Source organism: Muscardinus avellanarius (assembly GCF_963383645.1).
Source record: "Muscardinus avellanarius genome assembly, chromosome: 6".
Classification (NCBI taxonomy): domain Eukaryota; kingdom Metazoa; phylum Chordata; class Mammalia; order Rodentia; family Gliridae; genus Muscardinus; species Muscardinus avellanarius.
In genome coordinates, this window is record NC_137791.1 from 36,199,380 (window position 1) to 36,222,131 (window position 22,752).

General features: G+C 33.9%; 1 pseudogene across 1 annotated transcript; it reads left to right on the forward strand.

Annotated features, from left to right (window-relative positions):
- Positions 1-18,720: 18,720 nt before the first annotated feature.
- Positions 18,721-20,115, forward strand: LOC308264335 (heterogeneous nuclear ribonucleoprotein K-like; annotated as a pseudogene). The gene has a single exon. The product of its transcript is annotated as a heterogeneous nuclear ribonucleoprotein K-like (transcript).
- Positions 20,116-22,752: the final 2,637 nt, after the last annotated feature.

Genomic DNA, 22,752 nt, shown 5'->3' on the forward strand with positions numbered 1-22,752 from the left:
GGGTAAGAGCAAAGGTATGTTTGTTCGGATAAGGACCTACCTATCATCCTTTGTTTATAACATTCTAAGACAATATATATTTTATGTTTTTCTTACTCCTACTATACTCGGCAAAGGCAGAATTGTTCTGTAAATCATTTCTGAAAATTTCTGAAACCCATATTTTTTTTGTGTGTGTATGTGGTACTGGAGATGGAGCCCAGGGGCAGTCTACCTCCGAGTGACAACCCCAGCCCTATTTTATATTCTTTATTTTAAAATGGTCTCACTGAGTTGCAAAGGGACTCACTAAGTAGTAGCTGAGGCTGCCCACCAACCCCAATCATTTCTGTTTCAGCCTCCCGAATGCTGGGATTAAAAGCATACACCACCATGCCCAGCTCCATAATTTTTAAAATAACTTTTTCAACATGTTTGAAGATTCCTTTTAAATAAGCCATAAATTTATTTTGATGATACAGGAAGATATAAAAATTTTAAAAGTATATAATTTATAGTAGCATAGTACAGTTTTTATGCTTAATATCTTATTTTTATTATTTGTTTAATTACAATTCAGAATGTAAAATATAATTTTATATATCATGAAATTATTACATAATTCATCTGTCACTACACATACAAAAAAAGACAGTAATTTATGTTAAGAACTATTTTTGTTTTATATAATAAATGGCATCCTGGGAAAAATATAAAGCTTTATTCATTTTGATGTTTACAAATGTTATAATTTTATAAATTTTCCAGAATTATACATATATACTATTTAAATTCTAATTTAGAATAAGCAATCTAAAGTTAAGATGTGTTATCTTGATTATGGTCAAAGAAGTTTTTGTTTGTAAAACTAACTAGATTTCAGTTCAAAATTTTGCACCAAAACAATATTGCACTCTGTTCAGTATACATTGCTCAATTTCCTTTCATGATAATAACTTTTTAATATAATTAAATGTATAACACTGAATATAATTAAGGCCAGTATTATAATTGTTTTGTAGGTAATTAAACTAATGGTACATATTCTATTTGTATTTTATATACTTTAAAATAATTATAAAATTTGCACTATTTATGTAATTTTCTCACTATTCTTTTTGTCCATAGCCTTTAAAGTGTGGTTTGAAAATCCTCTTCTTTATTAGAGAAAACATACATGTGCATGTACATGCACACACACAAGAGAAAGAAGGAATGTCAAAGTATGAGACATGATGAAAAGCTGTGAACTCTGTGAAAAATATAAAAAATGGTGATTTGTGTACATGTAAAAGTTGCCTTCCTGGAAAAATATAAAATGCTTATTAATAAATAATATTATTTTAAAATTTTATATTCCTCATTTTATTTTCCAAAATATGTCTAATTTTTTTTCTTTTTTTCATATTTATTTTTAATTGGTGCACTGTATTCATATATCATAGTGGGATACATACTTTTGTAGACATACATGCACACATTGCCCGGTCAGCCCCCACCCGATCCCCACCCCGTTCTCTCCCTATCCCCCCCTCCTATGCTTGGCTTAGTAGTTGACATCTAGTATTATAGCAATTTATCCAAAATTAAAAATGATAATCTCACATAACAGTTTCATTTGTCTGATACTAAGCTTTTGATGACTTAAAGATAACATTTCATTATTTCTTTTTGCTTTCTTTCTTACCAGAGAATCTATTTTTTTCTATTTTTTAGGTGAAACTATCATATATTTATATATTTATTTTTCAGAAAAAAAAATCTATCCTAATATGGAATATGGACTCTAGATACCCAAAACAATCTTGAAAAAGAACAAAGCTAGAAGATATATATTTTCTGATTTCAAACCATATAAAGCTACAATAATTGAAACAGTGTAGTACTATTCTAAAGGCAGATATATAAACCATTGGAGTTAAATAAAAGCCTAGACCTAAATTATTCCCTATATTGTTGTTATTTTTGACAAGGTTTCCACGAACATTTGGTGGTAGAAATAATAATCTTTTAACTAAATATTGTTGAAACATAATAATTACATGGAAAAGAATAAAATTGGACCCTCCCCTAATCCCATATACAAATATTAACTCAAAATAGATAAAAGACCTAAATATAAATCATAAGACTATAAACTTTTAGGAGAAAATCTGGGTCATAAAACCTCACAACATTGAAATTGGCAGTGATTTCTTGGTTATGATTTCAATGGCACAGGCAACAGAAGAGTATACAAACTCCCTAAAAAATAAAAAACATATTGTATATCCAAAGACAATGTAAACAGAGTTAACAGTTAATAATAGAATGGGATAAAATATTTCCAAATGCTATATCTGAAGGTATATTAATATTCCAACTAGAAATCCTAAAAATTAACAACAATAAAGGCAAACAAAACCCTTTAGAGATAGGTAACAGACTAACATAATGAATCTCCACAGATAACCAATCTTAGTTGTCTGTTGGATGGAAAATCTTGTTTCTCTAGTTCTGATGTGTGTTACCTATTTCTTCTTTGTAGTTAATCTCTTTGAATATTTTCTCTAGTGCTGGTTTTGAAGACATAAATTCCTTCAGTTTCTGTTTGTCATGGAAGCTTCTTATTTCTCCATCTAATTTGATAGAAAGTTTTGCTGGGTAGGAAATTTTTGGCTGGAAGTTGTTTTCTTTCAAAATTGGGAATATGTTACTCCAAGCCCTTCTGGCTCTCATAACTTGGTTTGGGAAGTCTGGATTGATTCTAATTGGTTTGCCTCTGAATGTCACTTGGCCCTTTGCTTTTGTTGCCTTTAAGATTCTCTGCTTGGCTTACACATTGGTCATTTTGACAATTATGTGGCGTGGGGATCCTCTTCTCCGATCCTGTCTAAAGGGAGTTCTATAAGTTTCCTGGACCTGCGTATCGACCTCTTGCTCTATGTCTGGAAAATTTTCTGCTATTACTTCCTTGAAGAGATTGTTGATCCCTTTAGTTTCACTTTCTTTTACCTCCTCTATTCCAATTATTCTTAGGTTAGCTCTCTTAAAATGGGCCCATATTTCTTCAATATCAGATTCCTGCTGTCGGATATTTTTTCCTAGATTAGAAACTATGCGTTCATTTTTGGAATGATCATCTTCTAAGAGCGAGATTCTGTTCTCCATGTGTTCTAATCGGTTGTTTGTGGTTTGAATTGAGGCCTTTACTTCATTAATTGCATCCTTTATCTGTTTTTGGCTCTCTCTGAGTTCTTTTCAAAGCACCTCTATTATTTCTACAGTTATTTTTCTGATTTGATCTTCTAGAAATCTCTGATTTTCTGTTTTATAGGGTTCTGATGTTGTGGGGTTGTGAGCATTCATTGCTCCAGTATTATTCCTCTTTCCCATGATTTCGGAAGTTTGTGCCTTCTCTGGGTTCTTCCCTTGGGTCACTATGACTTCACTTAAGGTGCTCTGGATCTCAAGTCAGTAGTATCTCAGACCCCACTACTCCTTTACTGGGTTGTATCACAGAGTCTCCGACCCAGAGAGTCGATAGAGGCTGCTTTAGACCGTGGGGGGTGCCAGGTTGCACGTTCTCCTATGGTGTAATATCACTGCCACCGCCCCTCTCCCACTGGGTCAAGTCGCAGGGAGTACAGTACTGGGATTTCTCCTCTGTGGCCTGCAATTTGACTCACTATTCTTGAGTACGCAGATGTAGCTGTAGTGAATTCGGTGCTGCTGCCGCCGGTGGCAATATGGCGCCGCTGCTACGCCCTCAGCTGTTGGGCTGGCGTTTCTTTTTTCTTGGTTTTGATTTCCACTCTGAATCCCTGCAGTGTGTGATGAGCTCAGACACTGGGAGCTTTAGATGTCCTCTGCGCCGAGAAATCCCGCCTGGCTGTTCCGCAGCGGCTCCCCTCGGCTTGCTGTGGCCGTCCCGTGAATTCGCCGGCAGTATGGCGCTGCTGCCGCGTCTGCCGCATCCTCGGGCGTGAGGATCTCCTCTGTGGCTCTGTTCTCAGTCTGCTTTCTCTCTGGAGCCTGGTGATTTTTTTTTTGTTTCTCTGGTGATGTTGTTTTCTGACTTTGAAAGGCACTGATTTTGTGGTAATGGATATTTGTTGTTAGCGGGGCTCTTAAGCCCCGCTTTTCTCGGTCGCCATCTTCCCGGAAGTCTAATTTTTTTTTTTTTGCAGTACTATGGATGAAACCCAGGACCTTCTACTTTCTAGCTGTACCCTTAGCCCTATTTTTTATTCTTTATGTTGAAACGGGATATCACTGTGTTCCATAGTGCTTCACTGAGTTGCAAAGCCTCTCACTAAAGTGAGTGAGAGGTCTGTAAATGTTAATTAAAAACAAATAATGTATGATAAAAAGAATAAAGATATAGAGATCTTTATGTTCTATATTTATGTGTATTCTCTCCTCGAATCATTAAAGATAAAATGACCCATATAACACAGTATGTAATACTTTGCATACAAATAAGAAAGAGTGATTGATCAAAGGAAAAACATTTGTTAATTTATTTTATGGTCTGTTACACACAGCTCTAAGTAAATTGATGATTCAGGGCAAAGACTGATTTTCTTGTAGCATCCAGATATTTCAGGCAAAAGCCATAAGTAGTTTTATGTTTGAATAACTTAATAATTGGCAATAGTATTGAGCTAATATGAATATTATTGATACAGAAATAAAAACATCATGTTTATATAGATAGTTAAATTGCCAAATGTATGCCTTTACATTTTAATTGTAGACTACATTCTTGAACAATGATTGTCATATAAAAATATGTATTTAATGTATGCAAAATGAATTTGGATATAAGTACATACCTGTGAAACCATTGCCAAAATCTAACCATTCACCTTTATTGTTATTACTATTCCTAAAAGAAAACAACATATATTATTCTTTTAGCAAATTTTAAGTATTCAATATAATATTCTTAATTGTATGCAATATGATGTACAACAGATCTCTAGTACTTATTTCTTATGTGTAAATAAATATTTGTACTCTTTGTCTAATAATTTTCTACTTATTCCTTTCCAAAGCCCTTGGAAACTACCATTCTACTATCTGATTCCATGAGTTTTGTATTTTATATTCTTCTCAAGTACATGGAATCATATATATTTATCCTTCTGTTTATGGCTAATATCACTTAGTGAAAGATCCTCCAAACTGATTCATCTTCCAGCAGGATTTTCCTGTATGGTTAAAATGAATAATGTCCTATTATTCGTTAGTGTCACATTTTCTATATCCTTTCTTCCATCAGTGGAAATAGAGTTTGCTTTCATATCTTGACTATTCTTAATAATGCTGTAATAATATTGGGAATGAAGGTATCTCTTTGCAATTCTGATTTAAAGGATGTATTCCTTGGGTATATATCCAAAAATAGGATTCCTGAGTCTTATTTAAGTTTCTTTATTAATGTTTCGGGAACTAATATTATGTTTTCCACAATTCTTGCACCAATTTATATTACCTTCAATAGTGGCTAAATGTTCTCTTTCCTACATATTCTCTCTGACACTTGTTATCTTTTTTAATTGGTTTCTTACAACAACAAAAACAAAACAAAACAAACTTAAAATGGATTAAAAATAATTCCTAAAACAATAAACATCCCAGAAAAAATACACAGGGATAAGCTTCCTGACATTGGTCTTAGCAATGATTTCTTACTTGAATCACCAAGGACAAGGATTATACCAAACTTAAAAAAATTCCAAACCATCCATAGACACACACACACACACACACACACACACACACACACACACACTTCTAAACTCAATAACTAAAATTGAAATAGAAATACTTAAAATATTGAGCCCTGTGTTGGCTGAGAATCACAAAGTGCCCAGCCTGGATTCATTTTGGAACCTGATCTTGTCCCTACCCTTTAAGACCCAAGGAAAAACATTTTCCTTTAAGCAAGGCTCTCATTGGCAGCAGCTTTTACCACAGTGCAGGAGGGCTGGGCCATGAGTAAGGCCCTAGGAGACAGACACTTCCTCTGTTTCCAACAGGTCCAGGCACCAGTGGAGCCCTACTCTAACTGGCTATTGATTGGTCATGTGAATGAGTATATGTGCTTTATCCCTGTGAATGACCAGAGTGAAGATAAAAAGGCTTCTGGTTGCTGATAGCCAGCCCCAGTTCCTGCTATAAGTTGTTTGGAGAGAAACAAATGGAGGACTGTGGGGAGGCAATTTTGTTTTAAAAGGTTAGAGCAGATCAGCTATTTTCTAAAGAAATGAAGGCCAAAACCATAGATATACTTCTCACCAATGGAAGCTTGAAGTAGCAGAATCACTGTGTGGAGAGGTGTACTCATTTTAACAGAGCAGCCTGCTCCTCAGAGGCAAATGTTCCTGTGTCTCTTTCTGGTGCCTATTCCCAAACATCCCTCTTGTCAAACATTGCTTCAAGGATTTTCTGCACATCCTCAGCATTTTTATTGCTGACAGCTATCTCAAAGAGTTGTTCTGTAGTTTGCCGGGTTTGACTTTGCCCCTCTTTCTTGCTGCACATCTACTAGTTAAATATTATTCTCTATGCAGTAGCATCCATACCTTAAACTCCTCCCTTTAGAGTTAATAAAAGCTGTGGATCAGTATCCAGCAGGGACTTCACCTAGAGGAATGTCCCCTGTCTTGCACATTTATTCTGCTTTGTGTCTGCATCATTCTTTTCCCTCAGGTACACTACAGATGCTCACCAACACAGAGCCATACTGAAGGAGTTGCCTTCAGAGAAGAATATTATTAACCTCCTTCAACCTTTTAGTCTGGAGCAGCTAACAAACATCTCCTCTGATCAGTAGACCCTAAAACTTTTTGCAAAGCCATACTTTCCCAACATGCTGCAGATGATTATGATAGGTAAGAATCTGGTGTTTTCAGAGCTTTTTGAAGCACAAACGCACAGAGCCTCCACTGCCTGGGAAAATGTATGACACCTGCTGACACCCTTCAGCCACTAGTGTACCTTCATTGATGACTTTGACTACTATTTGACTGATGTTGGAGACTTGTGTATTCGTGCAAATGTCCACAGGATGCCCTTTGCCTTCAGTGGATGATTTAGTGACAGGCCCAGGAGCTGCTCACTTCTGACTTCCAACCAGCATGGCCACTACACTGAACAGTGAAGGTTGGAAGCTCAAGCAATACCTATTCTGTGCCCTATCCACCCCTCTTCTGACCCAGAGGAGATGAAGAACTGTTCTTGGATAAAAAGAGCTTGCTAAATTAAAGCCAGTAAAGATCTAGATGTTCTGAATGAAAAGAAAAACAATTAAAAAATTTGTTACTTCCAACTCCATTGTACTTGTTTGGGATTCTCATCCAGAAATAGAAAACTTCTTACTCTTACCTTGCATGTGTACTGAATGATGACGGAAACTCTCAGACATAGGTGATTAGTATTAACAATCAGTCCAGGGAATTAATTGGTGGCAGTTTCTTTGCATTCACTGGTGCCCTGAAATTGTTTTCAGGATACCTTGCTAAGTGCAATATTGTGAAAGATGGGTTCCTTGAGACAGAGGCTTTGATAAATAAAGGATTACACCATCACTTTTGAAAAGGCAGATGTAGAGGATCCCCAAGAGTGTATCTGAATCTAGTGATTGAATTGTGACAAGAGTGTTTACAAGGGTGTCATAAGTTGTATAGATGAGAAGTAGATGGAATATATAACAAATGTGAAGACATTTCATGGATCAGAGTATAAAGCAAATGGAAAAGCTTTTCAGGTAAATAGAGATTTTTTTTTCTAGAAAATGATGATTAGCCTAATTCTTTATTCGATTCTGCAGATCACAGCAAACTGACTGAGCCAGTAGTCAAGGATCTTTGCTGTGCTCTTTGTTTCCACTTGAAGCTTTTGAAGAAAGATTAAATGATGAAAATGGGATTATGTATAACACTTGACTCAGATCAGGTTGGCTATCTAGCAGGTAGCAATAGCCAGCTGCTTCTCTTGCCATACATAAGTGACCTGGATAGTGCCTTGGTACCAGTGATCCATGGAGGGGCATTCCTGCTCAGCCAGGGCCCTGAAGGGAGAACTTCATTTTTCTGTTTAGATTTGATGTAACAACACTCATACTTAAATTATTTGCACATTAAAACTGGAATATTAAGCGCTTGTTATCAATAATAATTGGGAGGGGAAAGGTTGTAATGAAGTGGGAACAGGAGCTTGGGGTCAAGAGTGAGAAAGGTCAGATGGAGGATAGATGCTTCATAATTCTGAGTCTTCTATGCATTGTCTACCGAAAAGACTCTGGCAGCTTCTATTACTTCAAAAGTTAGGCTATCTTTGCGGCTAATCTCCTTCCATTACTGTCTAGATAAAAATTCTTCTCCTTTATTTGGGTTTTAGCTATAAAGTTTGAGTTTGGAATGTCCCCTGAAGTTTCATGGGCTGAAAACTTGATTCCAATCTATCAAGGTTCAGAGTTGAGACTATTGGGAAGTGATTGAATCAAAAAGGTTCTAACCCATCAGCGGATTAATCCATTATTAGCTGAATGAACTACAGAGAAGTGATAAAAAGTGCAAGGCTATTTGAGATTCCTGGTGCTTGCCCTAAAGGGATTTTTTGTTGTTGTTGTTGTTCCTGCCTGTCCTTCTTGCTTTACAGCCACCATAAGGTGAATAGTTCAACTTGGCCACACCACCACCATACCACCAGCCCATAGTGATGGAACCAGTAAGTTATAGACAAAAACCTCCTAAAGCATGAGACAAAATATATCTTTCCTTTTTTAAGTTGTATATGTTAGATATTTTTATCGTAACAGTGAAAGACTAGCATATATTACATATTTACATAACACATATTTCTCAAAAAAACACATGGAGCTGGCCAGTGGGTTTACATACAAGTATTCAACATTAATCATCAAGAAAATAATTAAAGGGGTGAATTCATTTGAACCACCCCCCCGTACCTGAATGGCATTGGGCTGTAATTATCTTCTGTATTCCTATCTTTTTAATAAACTTATTTAAACCTTCAAAAAAAAAAAAAGAAAATAATTAAAAACAAAATTAGATATACCTCATACCCAGTAAGATGGCTACTTTCAAACATGTATTTTATTTTATGTATGTAGGTACTGGGGTTCCGGGAAGCCCTTCTACCTCTGGGCTACACTCCCAGACCTATTTTATACATTTTTATTTTTGGAAACAGGTTTTCTTATGCCATCACAGCTGGCTTCGAACCTGTGTGATCCTCCTGTCTCTGACTCCGAAGCACAGGAATTACAAGCTTGCGCCCTGGCTTAGACATATATTTTAAACAAAAGATATACATGTACATGTTTATAGTCTAAGGAACATTAGATACTATTAATCAAATTCTTTTCTGTACTGTGTTATAATTTATTAGAAAGGGCATTATATTAGCCTCACAGGACACTGATTCTAAGTTGGACTTGGGAGTTACTTGTGTAAACTTTTGAGTCTGTTTAATATAATGACATGGGATGACAGAAAAGGAGTTAAATTAAAAAGTGCTTAATTTATATGACTAAAACGAAAGTAGAATACAAAATAAATATTGTAACTTGATTTAGATACAAAAATAACTTGAATACAAACACCAAATGTGGATTTATTTTATTAGAACATTGTGGGTGTTTATGCAGAGGAGAATATAAAGAAAAATCACTATTTAAAAAAATTTAAAGTATTACAAGTTCTAAGAAAAATATATAAGAACATAATAAATTAAGAATAGTGATATATTAAGCAAATTTTAAAATAAGGTTACAGGATATACTAAATATGGAAAAATTTGATCCAATGGGAAACATTTCTAGAGAAAATATGAATTTATAAAATATAGCTAAGAGGTCCTTAGTAGCCTAATATATGTAAACAAAAGAAACAAAATATAAAAATATATAAAAACGCTGGGCATGGGGGCACACACTTGTACTCTCAGTACACAGGAGACTGAGACAGCAGGATCACAGGTTTGCAGATAGCCTCAAATACTTAGTGAAACCCTCTACAACATAGCAAGACTGTTTTCAAATAAAGAATAAATAATAGGGCTGAGGATGTAGCTTGGAGATAGAAAGTCCTGCGTTCAAGCACCAATACCACACTCACACACAAAAAGCATATATAAAAAATTTACACTCAGATTATTTTTCCACAAATTATTTCAACATTCTTAAACACAATTCCATAACTTTATTCTCCAAAGTATTTCAATGAATAAAATAGAAAATTATTAATGCATGGAATAAAACTATCAAATTATTCCTTGAAAATGGACTAATTAATTAGAAATTAAATTTATTTAATATTCCCTGTAAAGCACTTTCGAATAAATATGGATAAAGCATTGTAATCAAAATACCATTTCATGCAGTGTAATCTCAGTATTTGAGAGGCAGAGACAGGAGGATCACAAGTTTGAAGCCAGCCTTAGCAGCTTAGTGTGGCTCTCAGCAACTTAGTGAGACTGTCTTTCCAAATAAAGTATAAAATAGGTCTGGAGGTGTAACCAAGAGGTAGAGGGTCCCTGGGTTCAATCCCTATTACAACAACAACAACAACAACAACAACAACAACAACAACAAAAACACCACCACCAACAACAACAGCAATAAGAAGACTAATTCAACAAAACTTTATGTAATGAGGCTCACTATAGTAAAATAAAGCTTACCTAAGTTGTGCAATAATTACTTAGTAATGGGAAATAAAGGAGAATTTAAAAAGGTTTAAATATGTATTAAATTATAATAGCTACTTATTAAAGTACATGATAGGATATAAAATACAAATTTAAAGAATGGACGAACTCTAGAAAGAATTTAAGTTGATTTTATTAATATGATAGAAAATGTCTGAAGCCAACATTTACATTACATAATACATATCATTAGAAAATTTTAATCATCTTTAGAGTACTTCTGGTTAATAAAAATAGAAATACATATAATATCAGCCTCAAGTATTTTATTGAAGTTTGGGAATTTAGAAGACTACAAGAAAAAATAAATCAATAAAACAGTGATATAAATAATTACAGGATTAAAATATAAGAAACAAACAAGTATGAGTATAGAATAATTTCACTGAAAATAATATAATGGACACATATACCTCATAAATATGTAATACTTCCTCTAGCTCTCTCCTTCTTCTAATCAAAGGTCAGAGCAGTTGTTCAGAATGGACCAGAGACCAGCAATTCTCAAACTCTTGCTTAACTATATTCTCTTGATGATTTAATCATTATCAATACATGTTTTTATCTTTTAATACTTTATGACTAAAATCTATTCTGCCAGAAATTATTATAGTCATCAAGTCTAGGCATCCAGCACTCTTTTGTTTGCTACTTACATAAAATATTTCATAACAGTCTTTCAATTAAACCTGTATGCGCCTTTGGGGTTAACGTGATGTCTTATAAGTAACATATAGTTGAATTACATTTTTATTCTATCAAATTTGGTCTTTCAATTAATGGGTTTAATATTTTATAATTAAAATGATTGCTGATAATGATCTGTTATTTTTACATTTGTTTACTGTATTTCTGGTGGTTATTGTTTGTTTCCCCTCTGTGTTTAATTAATGTTTTCTAGTGTAACATTTTGATTCTCTCTTCATTTATTTTTCTGTATATTTTTAATATTCTTTTATTGGTACTTTGTAGTCCCATATTATAATATAGTTCTAAATAATAGTGGCATACATGTACACAGCACTTTGTGTATTTCTAATAGTTAGTATTTCAGTAAAGACTTTGCAAATACACAAATTTAGTTTAAATTCATATTAACAACATATTAACTATGTAATCTGATTCATCTTTTCTTTATCTTTTTGTTATGAGTTCCATTATACTGCATTCTCTTTAACATTATTTTAGATTAGTGTTTAATACTTTATCTTTTAACTAAATAGCACATAAAATTAGTTATAAATCAATAATTTAATACTATTTATATTTAAATATAATATTTAAACCAAGACTTTTATTTTTTTACATGGCTTTGAGTTATCATCTACCATTGTTTCTTTCAGCCTCAAAACTTCTTTTGGAAAAGTAGATTTATTAGTTAGAAGCTTCTTTGCCTTTGCTTGTTATGAAATATCCTAATTCATCATTTATATTTTAAGATCAGTTTAACCATATATAAAATTCTTACTGTTTATCAACACTTTAAATATATTATTCTATTGCTTTCTAAAAATTGGTTTTTCTTGTTATGCTTTTTCACTTTTGCTTTCATAATTTTATTATTTATTTTTAATTGGTGCATTGTAGTCATATATATTAATGGAGTACAAGATGTTAGAGGTATACATGCACACATCATTCATTTAGCCCTTTCCTCTTTTCCCTTCTCCCTCCTTTCTTCTTATGCTTTTATTAGTGATTGATTTTGATATGTATGTGAATGTACATTATGTACATTAGAAAATTTTTTCATCCCCCTTCCATCACCCTCAGTTAGGCCTCCTTATTTGCTTATCTATAATAAATTCAACTTCATCTATAATTCCTCCTATGACCTCTTTTTCCCTAGCTTTTACATATTACAGAGAGCATCTGATTTCTTACTTTTGGTGACTGACTAATCTCACGTAACATAGTATTCTCTAGTTCTATCTATTTCCTCGTAAATGATGTAATTTTGTTCTTCTTTATGGCTGAGTAAAATTTCATTGTGTAAGTATCCCATAGTTTTGTAATCCACTCATTTGTTGATAAACATCTTGGCTTTTTTTCATAATTTGGCAATTGTGAATTTTGTGGCTATGAACATAGATACACATATATACTTGGTGGTTTGCTTTCCATTTTGGGGGATGTTGATACCCAGATGTTATATTGCTGGATCATATGGTAAGTTTATTCCCATTCTTCTGAGGATCAACCATACTGTTTTCCAAAGTGGTTGCCCTACCACTTCTATACATCCTCACCAGGATTTGTTGTTGTTGTTTATTTGAATAATTGCCATTCTAGTTGAAGTTAGGTGATATCAGGGTAGTTTTGATTTGCATTTCTCTGATTGCTAATAATGTTGAACATTTTTTTCATGCAATTATTTGGCCATTTGGATTTCTTCTTTCATGAAATGTCTATTTTACTTGCCAATTTTTGAGTGGTTTATTTGTTTTCTTAGTGCTGAGTTACTTGAATTCTCTGTATAGTCTAGATATTAGTCCTCTATCAAAGGAGTAGGTGGCAAAAATCTTCTCCCATTCTGTTGGCTCTCAGTTGAGGTTATTGATAGTTTCCTTTGCTGTAGAGAATCTTTTCAGTGTAATTCAATTTCATGTAATGATCCACCTTTTAGTTTGTTGTGCCTTTGGGGTCTTGTTGAGAAAGTTTTTACATATGCTTATGAGTTGCAGTGCTGAATCTCTGTGCCCCCTTCAAGTAACTGCAAGGCCTTTGGTCTGATTTCCAAGTCTTTGAACCATCTTGAATTGGCTGTTGTGCAGATTTAGAAAATGGGGTTTATTTTCATTTTTCTGCATATGGTTAACCAGTTTTGCCAACATCATTTGTTGAACAAGCTATCTTTTTTTCCCCAGTGTATTATTTGGCCCCTTTATCAGAAACCAATTGGCCATAAATGTACAGATTTGTTTCTGAATCTTCTATTCTGCTCCATTGGTCTGTTTCTGTTTCTGTGCCAGTATCATGCTGTTTTTATTACTATGGCTTTGTTTGTATACTAGGAACATGCATTCAAAACCACAACAAGAAAATCATACATCATAACCAAGTAGGGTTCATTCCAGGAATGAAATGCTGATTCAACATTTCAAATTCAGTTCATGCAATTTATCACATATACAGAACCAAAACCAAAAATTACATGGTTATTTTTATGTATGTATGTATGTATTCATATGTCAATTTTTCATAAAGATTCACCACTACAATTGTAATGACATGAAAAGCAAATAAATAGCTTTGTTGAACAAATAATCAGACTTATGAAATTTGACTCAACATCTCTGGCATAAAGCTTGGCACAATGGGCTAAAAATATACTTAAAGCACATAGGAAAAGACCACCTACTGATACTCATTTTTCTGAGTCTTTTTTTCCCCTCAGTGATTTTACCTTCTGACTAATTGTAACAAACCCAACTCATTAACTTTCTCCTTTAGATTAGTTAGGATTTTATTCCAAATCCCTGGCTATGCAGGTTCTTCAATAAATTGTCAACCCTAAAGAAGCTACAGAAGACATGCTTTCACCTTCATCAACCCTTAAGATTAAGTGACCTAAGTCTATGAGATATAAAAGGAAGAAAAATGTTAATAGATAAAAAAGACACACTAGGAAGAAAGGAGAAATTATAGGTTTCAAATCTATATATTTTATAATTCTTACCTTTACCCTTCAGGGCCTGCTTCTTTCATAGGCAAAAATCCTCAGTAGGCACACATCCTTAATCATAATGACTCCTCTTAACACTTAAGATTCCTGAGATTCATAAAAAAGGTCAAATTCAGGTAACACCTTATTAGCACTGACAAATGTCAAGGACCTAAGGATTCTAAGAAAGTTTAAACTTCCACCCCTGCCATGTGCCCCTATCCACCCCCTCATGGTGTTTTCCTTAAAAAAAAAATAAGTGTGAGAGGCCAGGCGTGGTGGCGCATGCTTGTAATCCCCGCGCTTGGGAGGAGGATCGCGCAGGTTCAAAGCTAGCCGCGCTGGCATAAGAGACCCTGTTTCAAAAATATAAAGTAGGTCTGGGAGTGTAGCCTGGAGATAGAAGGGCTTCCAGGAACCCCAGTACCACCAAAAAAAAAAAAAAAAAAAAAAAGTGTTGAGACCCCAAAGCACTCTTTTTCTTGAGATAACATGCATTTTTTTCCTTGAATGTATACCCTGTCCCTCACTTTTCCAAACCAAATAAACTTCTGTCTTTGTCTCTGAAAAAAAATCTAAGTGGAAGAAATAAATCAATTAAAATTATTAATGAACAAGTAAGAAACCATGAAATTTAGGCCTCATTATGTTATGTTAAGCCTCATTAATAACAAATAAACTGAAAATTAAAACTAAAGTGAGATATTATTTTATACTCATAAAATTGGAAAAACTTAATGTTCATAAACATTAAGATACAATTTAGAATGATGTACTAAAATTTAACATGATGTTAAGTATAACATGACATGCCTAAATATGCACAAATCAAATAAAATAATTATTCAATATTATAGCCCACCATAATTCTCTAATATGTATAATCAAAGATATGCAAAAATACATTGTTTAAAGAAAAAATATAAAGAGTTTAAATTTTGAAAAAGCTAACATAGTTTGAAAAATTATATCAATAATAAAACTGAATATTATTAATTAAATGATATTATTGCTATTCCTTACATCATCTTATTTTCCCAATTATTCAGAAACAATGTTTTAGAAAAATGCATATAGAATGAAACAATTAAAGATTTTTATGACATGCAATGTAATATTATTATGAGAATATATATAGTTAATATTTTCTCAGAATCTAAATTAAAATATTTATATTGAGGAGTGAAAATATTATGTAGGCAAAAGACAGGATTTTATTAAGTATACTGTCTCATCTTTTGTTGAGTGGCATAAATCATTCATTAAATGATAATATTCTTTATATAATTTTTAAGTTTGAAACATTTCCTAGATAATTCAATATAAATAAAAACATATAAATTGTAATGATGATACAAATATGTGAAATAATTTATTATTTATACAATGAACAACCAGCCTGAGTTAAAAGAATACCCATATAGTATGGATTAAATATGTTAAAATTTGTGCCACTTCTATATATTGATTCTTTTTATAAAAAATAAAAATAAATTTATAGATTCTTTATTTTAAATAGTAAAATAAGTCATCTTAAATATTTGAATAAAATATAATAATATGCAGTATCACAAATAAATTAAGGTAAATGAGATGTCCTATAGTGTTATAATTCATTAAATAATACATACATAATTTACAATGTATATATAATTAGCTGAACCATATTTGTCATAATCAGCATTGTGATTTTATGTTCTGTATTACATTAATGTAAAAACCTTTACTTAATTTTATACAATGAGTCATAAATTTTGTTATATTGCATAACACAATCACTTAAGAACCTGATTCTAACAAGCCAATAATTTACCTTTTGCTTAAATATTTTATATTAAAAAGAATAACCAAATCTTATTCCAAAAAATGCTGTATATTTTGGGGGAAAAATTTTCACTTACTTTTTGCTTTTCTGCTTATTTTTTTGCTTCCCTGAAAAAAGAATCTTTCATGGACACCAAATTATTTTATAAATTTGTCAAAAAATAATAATAATAATAATGACTTTCCAAGACTATTTCTACATTTGCATATTAATACATGAGAATTAACTATTGTTATATATGAAACCACATATTAAGAGATTCAATTCATCAAATTTAAATGTTGTGATAGCCCAGTGAGCATAAAACAGGTGGTCGCATCTGTTTATATAATTGATTTCTATATTCATAAAGATTATGAAGCACTAGTCATGAGCAGTTTTTAAGCCAGTTTCATAGGTCTCTAAATATGGTGTTTCAATGATCCACAAACTACACAAATGGATATGAATACTCAGCTATTCCTTTGAATATCATAAATAGCTATTATGTTTTTCTCTCATCCATAAAAAAGAGTCACCTTATATTTACATTAGATCTTTCACTTTTATTTAAATATTATGCATTTATCATGTGAAAGAAATGTTAAAATTTTAAATTTACATATGTGTGCAAAATTTCTCATACACTTGCATAAATATTAGTTTAGAAAACAAATTAAATATAGGCATATTTACTAAAAGCATAATATATTTTATATTTGTGGCAATGAAAGGTATTTGGACTTGGATATAAGAAGAGGTAATCAAAAGGTATCTATAATTGCCGGGCGTGGTGGTGCACGCTTGTAATCTTTGTGCTTGGGAGGCAGAGACAGGAGGATCGCTCAGGTTCGAAGCCAGCCACGATGGCTTAAGAGACCCTGTTTCCAAATAAAAAAGTATAAAATAGGTCTGGGAGTATAGCCCAGAGGTAGAAGGGTTTCCAGGAACCCCAGTACCACCAAAATAAATAAAGTATCTATAATTGTTTTCTAATAAAACATTAGATTGATATTCATTGGTATCGAATACATTAATCATAATCATTTGTAGTCTTTTATAAGATAATTCTTTTTTTTTTTTTTTTTTTTGGTGGTACTGGGGTTCCTGGAAACCCTTCTACCTCAGAGCTACACTGCCAGACCTATTTTATACTTTTTATTTGGAAACAGGGTCTCGTAAGCCAGCTTGGCTGGCTTCAAACCTGCATGATCCTCCTGTCCCTGCCTCCCAAGCTCAGGGATTACAAGTCTAGGACTATTCTTTTAAAAATGTTTTAATTAGTTTATTGTAGTTATATATTTTAATGGGGTACATATTTAGTACCGGCATACATGCATACATCACTTATTTAGCTCTTTCCCAATTTATACCCCATTCCCTCCCCCTTCTTTCTTCCCATGTTTGGCTTACTGATTAACTTTGATATATTTATGAATGTACATCATGTGCATTAGGAAATTTTCTCCACTTACCTACTTATCCTTTCAGTTAGGTCACCTTATTTGCTCATTTATGTTTTCTCATTCTTCGTGTAGAGTTTCTTCTGTGACTCTTTTTTTCCCTATCTTCCACATTTTAGAAAGATCATCTGATTTTTCACTTTTTGTGGTTGACTAATCTCACTTAGCATAATCACTTTGGAAAACCGTAAAGATTATTTTCAGAAGAATGGAATGAAACCTAATATATGTTGCTCTCCCAAATATGCAGAACCTAGGGATAAAAAGGGGTCATAGGAGGAATGCTACAAAAATAAAGAAATAAAAAAAGTGTTGAGCAAATAAGGTGACCTAACTGAGGAAGATTTGAAAGGAGGGAGAGGAAAATTTTCTAATATATATGGTGTACACTCATAAATATATCAAAATTAATCACTAAGCCAAACATAAGGGGGTGAGAAGAAGAAATGGGGTAGAAATTGGAGAATAGATAAATGAGTGTGGATGCCTCTAACATAGTGTACCCCACTAAAATGTATGACAAGATGTCCATCAACAGATGAATGGATTACAAAACTGTGGCATATGTACACAATGGAATTTTACTCTGCCATCAAAAAAAAAAAACCTCAATTACATAATTTTCAGGAAAATGGATAGAACTGGAGGACATTATGCAAAGTGAGATTAATCAGTCACAAAAAATAAGAAATCAGATGTTTTTCCTAATATGTGAGAGTTAGGGAGACATGGGTCACAGGAGGAACTCTAGATGAAAAAGGAAATCCTATAGAGGAGCAAACAAGGCAACCTAAAGGAGGAGAAATGAGGGGGGAGGGGAAAATCTCTAAAACATACAATGTAGTTAAACATATCGAAATCAACCACTAAGCCAAGCAAGGGAAAGAGGGATGGGGAGGGAATGAGCTGGGAATTGGGTAGGGGTTAAATCAGTGATGTGTACATGTCTGTACACACGTTTTTACCCCAATATGATGTATGAATATAATGCACCAATAAAAATTAAAAATAAATAAATAAGGGTATGAGGCAGCGTGGCGCGGCGGACGGCGGCTCGTGCGATTGGTGTGTCCATTTAATACAAGAAAATGGAAACTGAACAGCCAGAGGAAACCTTCCCCAACACTGAAACCAATGGTGAATTTGGTAAGCGCCCTGCAGAAGATATGGAAAAGAAGCAAGCATTTAAAAGATCTAGAAACACTGATGAGATGGTTGAATTACGCATTCTGCTTCAGAGCAAGAATGCTGGGGCAGTGATTGGGAAAGGAGGCAAGAATATTAAGGCTCTTCGTACAGACTACAATGCCAGTGTTTCAGTCCCAGACAGCAGTGGCCCCGAGCGCATATTGAGTATCAGTGCTGATATTGAAACTATTGGAGAAATTCTGAATAAAACCATCCCTACCTTGGAGGAGGGCCTGCAGTCGCCATCACCCACTGCAACCAGCCAGCTCCCGCTCGAATCTGATGCTGTGGAATACTTAAATTACCAACACTTTAAAGGAAGCGACTTTGATTGTGAGTTAAGACTGTTGATTCATCAGAGTCTGTCAGGAGGAATTATTGGGGTCAAAGGTGCTAAAATCAAAGAACTTCGAGAGAACACTCAGACAACAATCAAGCTTTTCCAGGAATGCTGTCCTCATTCCACTGACAGAGTTGTTCTTATTGGAGGAAAGCCTGACAGAGTGGTAGAGTGCATAAAGATCATCCTTGATCTTATATCTGAGTCTCCCATCAAAGGACGGGCACAGCCTTACGATCCTAATTTTTATGATGAGACGTATGATTATGGTGGTTTTACAATAATGTTTGATGAGCGCTGTGGACGTCCTGTGGGATTCCCCATGCGGGGACGAGGTGGCTTTGACAGAATGCCTCCTGGTTGGGGTGGGCGTCCCATGCCTCCCTCTAGAAGAGATTATGATGACATGAGCCCTCGTCGAGGACCACCGCCACCTCCTCCTGGTTGAGGTGGCCGGGGTGGTAGCCGAGCTCGGAATCTCCCTCTTCCTCCACCACCACCACCCAGAGGGGGAGATCTGATGGCATATGACAGAAGAGGGAGACCTGGAGACCGCTATGATGGCATGGTTGGTTTCAGTGCTGATGAAACTTGGGATTCTGCAATAGATACATGGAACCCATCAGAATGGCAGATGGCTTATGAACCACAGGGTGGCTCTGGATATGATCATTCCTATGCAGGGGGTTGTGGATCATATGGTGATCTTGGTGGACCTATTATCACTACACAAGTAACTATTCCCAAAGATTTGGCTGGATCTATTATTGGCAAAGGTGGTCAAAGGATTAAGCAAATCTGTCATGAGTTGGGAGCATCGATCAAAATTGATGAGCCTTTAGAAGGATCCGAAGATCGGATCATTACCATTACAGGAACACAGGACCAGATACAGAATGCACAGTATTTGCTGCAGAACAGTGTGAAGCAGTATGCAGATGTTGAAGGATTCTAATGCAAGATATTTTTTTTCTTTTTTATAGTGTGAAGCAGTATTCTGGAAAGTTTTTCTAACACTAGTGAAGAACTGAAGGAGTCCTGCATCTTTTTTTTTTTTTAAATCTGCTTCTGTTTATAAAGCCAACATTCCTCTGCTTCATAGGTGTTCTGCATTTGAGGTGTAGTGAAATCTTTGCTGTTCACCAGATGTAATGTTTTAGTTCCTTACAAACAGGGTTGGGGGGGGAGGGCGTGCAAAAACTAACATTGAAATTTTGAAACAGCAGCAGAGTGAGTGAATTCTATTTTTTGTTCATTGTTGGTGGTTAAAAATAATTCCCCCCATGTAATTATTGTGAGCACCTTGCTTTGTGGTCACTGTAAACATTTTGGGGGTGGAACAGGGAGGAAAGTAACAGTAGTCCACATGTCCCTGGTATCGGTTCAGAGCAGTGTGCAGAATGTAATGCTCTTTTGTAAGAAACGTTTTATGATTTCTAAAATAAATTTAGTGAACCTATTTTTGGTGGTCTTTTTTTTTAAGACATTTTTCAAATGGTGGCTGAGTTTCCCAACCCACCCCTAAACTAAACACTAAGTTTGTTTTCAGCTCCTCTGTTGGATATAAGTACATATATATCTTGGATACAGGCAAAATATATTGACAGATTCAATTCTAGTGGTTTCTTGATGGTTTGAAAATCTATTGTTTGGGAAGAAATTCCATCATATTCATATCCATGCTTATTATAAGCTGGGGAATTTTTGTTTTTGCAAATGCTTGCCCCTACTTTTCAACAGTTTTATATGTTAGTAGTTGTGAAGAACCAAGGTGGGGAGCAATACTACAAACTGGGTGATGATATATATCAGAAGCCTGATTGGCAGCAAGTTTCATTAATCAGAATAACACTTGGTTATGGAAGTGGCTAATGCTGAATAAATTCTGATTATTTTTATTAGATAATTTCAACTATAGACTTAAAACTGTCAACCTGCTAGTGTCTATTAGTTAAACTTTGTAAAAATATATATACTTGTTTTTCCATTGTATGCGAATCAAAAGAAAAGATGTACCATTTCTCTGTTGTATGTTGGATTATGTAGGAAATGTTTGTGAACAATTCAAAAAAATGAAAAATTCCTGTGGATGTCTTGTGTAGTGTCTTGGCTTTTTGTATTGATAGTTTAAAATTCACTTCCAAATAAAACTCCCATGATGCTAAAAAAATAATAAATAAATAAATAAAAATAAATAAATAAAAAACTTTAAAGCATCTGTTTACAAAAAATTTACAGTGTTAAAAATATTCTTTAGTAGTGTTTTTAGATACTTTTTAGACTAAAATGGCTTAACTTTTATTCAAACTTGTTAATGCCATACATATATTTATGTGTGTGTGTGTGTGTGTGTGTGTGTGTGTGTGTGTGTGTGTGTGTGTGTGAAGAATTTTGTGTTTCTAAACATAAAATATGCTTTTAAAAATATTTCCAGGCATAATGTTGCACACTTTTTTTTTTTTTTCTTGTGGTACTGGGGTTCCTGGAAGCCCTTCTACCTCCGGGATACACTCCAACGGGCCACACTCCCAGACGTATTTTTTAACTTTTTTTATGTGGAAACAGGGTCTCTTAAGCCAACGAGGCTGGCTCCGAACCAATGCGATCCTCCTGTCTTTGACTCCCAAGCACGGGGATTACAAGCGTGCCCCACCACGCCAGGCTAGTGATGCACACTTGTAATCCTATTATCTTGGATACCAAGACAGGTGGATCATAGGTTGGCTATCAGCTTCACTACTTAGTGAGGTTCTCAGAAATTTAGTGAGACCCTTTTTCAAAATATAAAATAAAAATTGGGGCTGGAAGTATAGCTTGGAAGTAGAATGCCCTGGGTTCCACACCTAGTTCTCAAATAAATAAAGAAATAAACAAATAAATAAGTAAATAACAGAAATATTATTCTGGCCACATTTTTTGATCAATAAAATTTTCATTTTACTTTTTCATTTATATACTAATGTAGACTATTCATTGACTAAAATTGTAGTATAAAATGATTCAAACTCCATTGTTTATTTAATTCAGTATTTTTAAATTAAAAGTACCATGGCATATTCACTTCAAAAGATTTAAATGTAGAAATTTTTTTCTACATTTTTAATAGAAGCTCTTTTATAATTACTTCTACACATTCCCAGTGGTTACTGTTTACTTCCCTCATTTTCTGCTCATTATGGGATTTTAAAAGGTTGAGTATATTCAAAATTGAGCATTTTTTCTGTTCATTTTAATTATTGATTTTTCAACAGTAAAAATATTACTTGAGACTTCTCAATAAGACTTCCTAGTATGCAATTTAAAAGCAATATTTTTGGAAGAAAGATATTTATGGTGTTACTGAGGTTTATGTAACCGTGTAGTGTAGCCTTCATATGAAAAGCTTTTGGGATCGTGGAGAAAGACTACCATTGTTTCTATTGAGACACATATAAGAATAAGGTCTTCAGTAGGTCCACATTATAATGCAAAAGCTTTGTCACTTTGGTTTAATAACTTAGCATATACATTTTTATTTTTAAGTTCACTAATAGATGTTATTTTACAAGATGTTTGTAACAAGCTATGACATTAGAAAGACAAAGCAAAATCA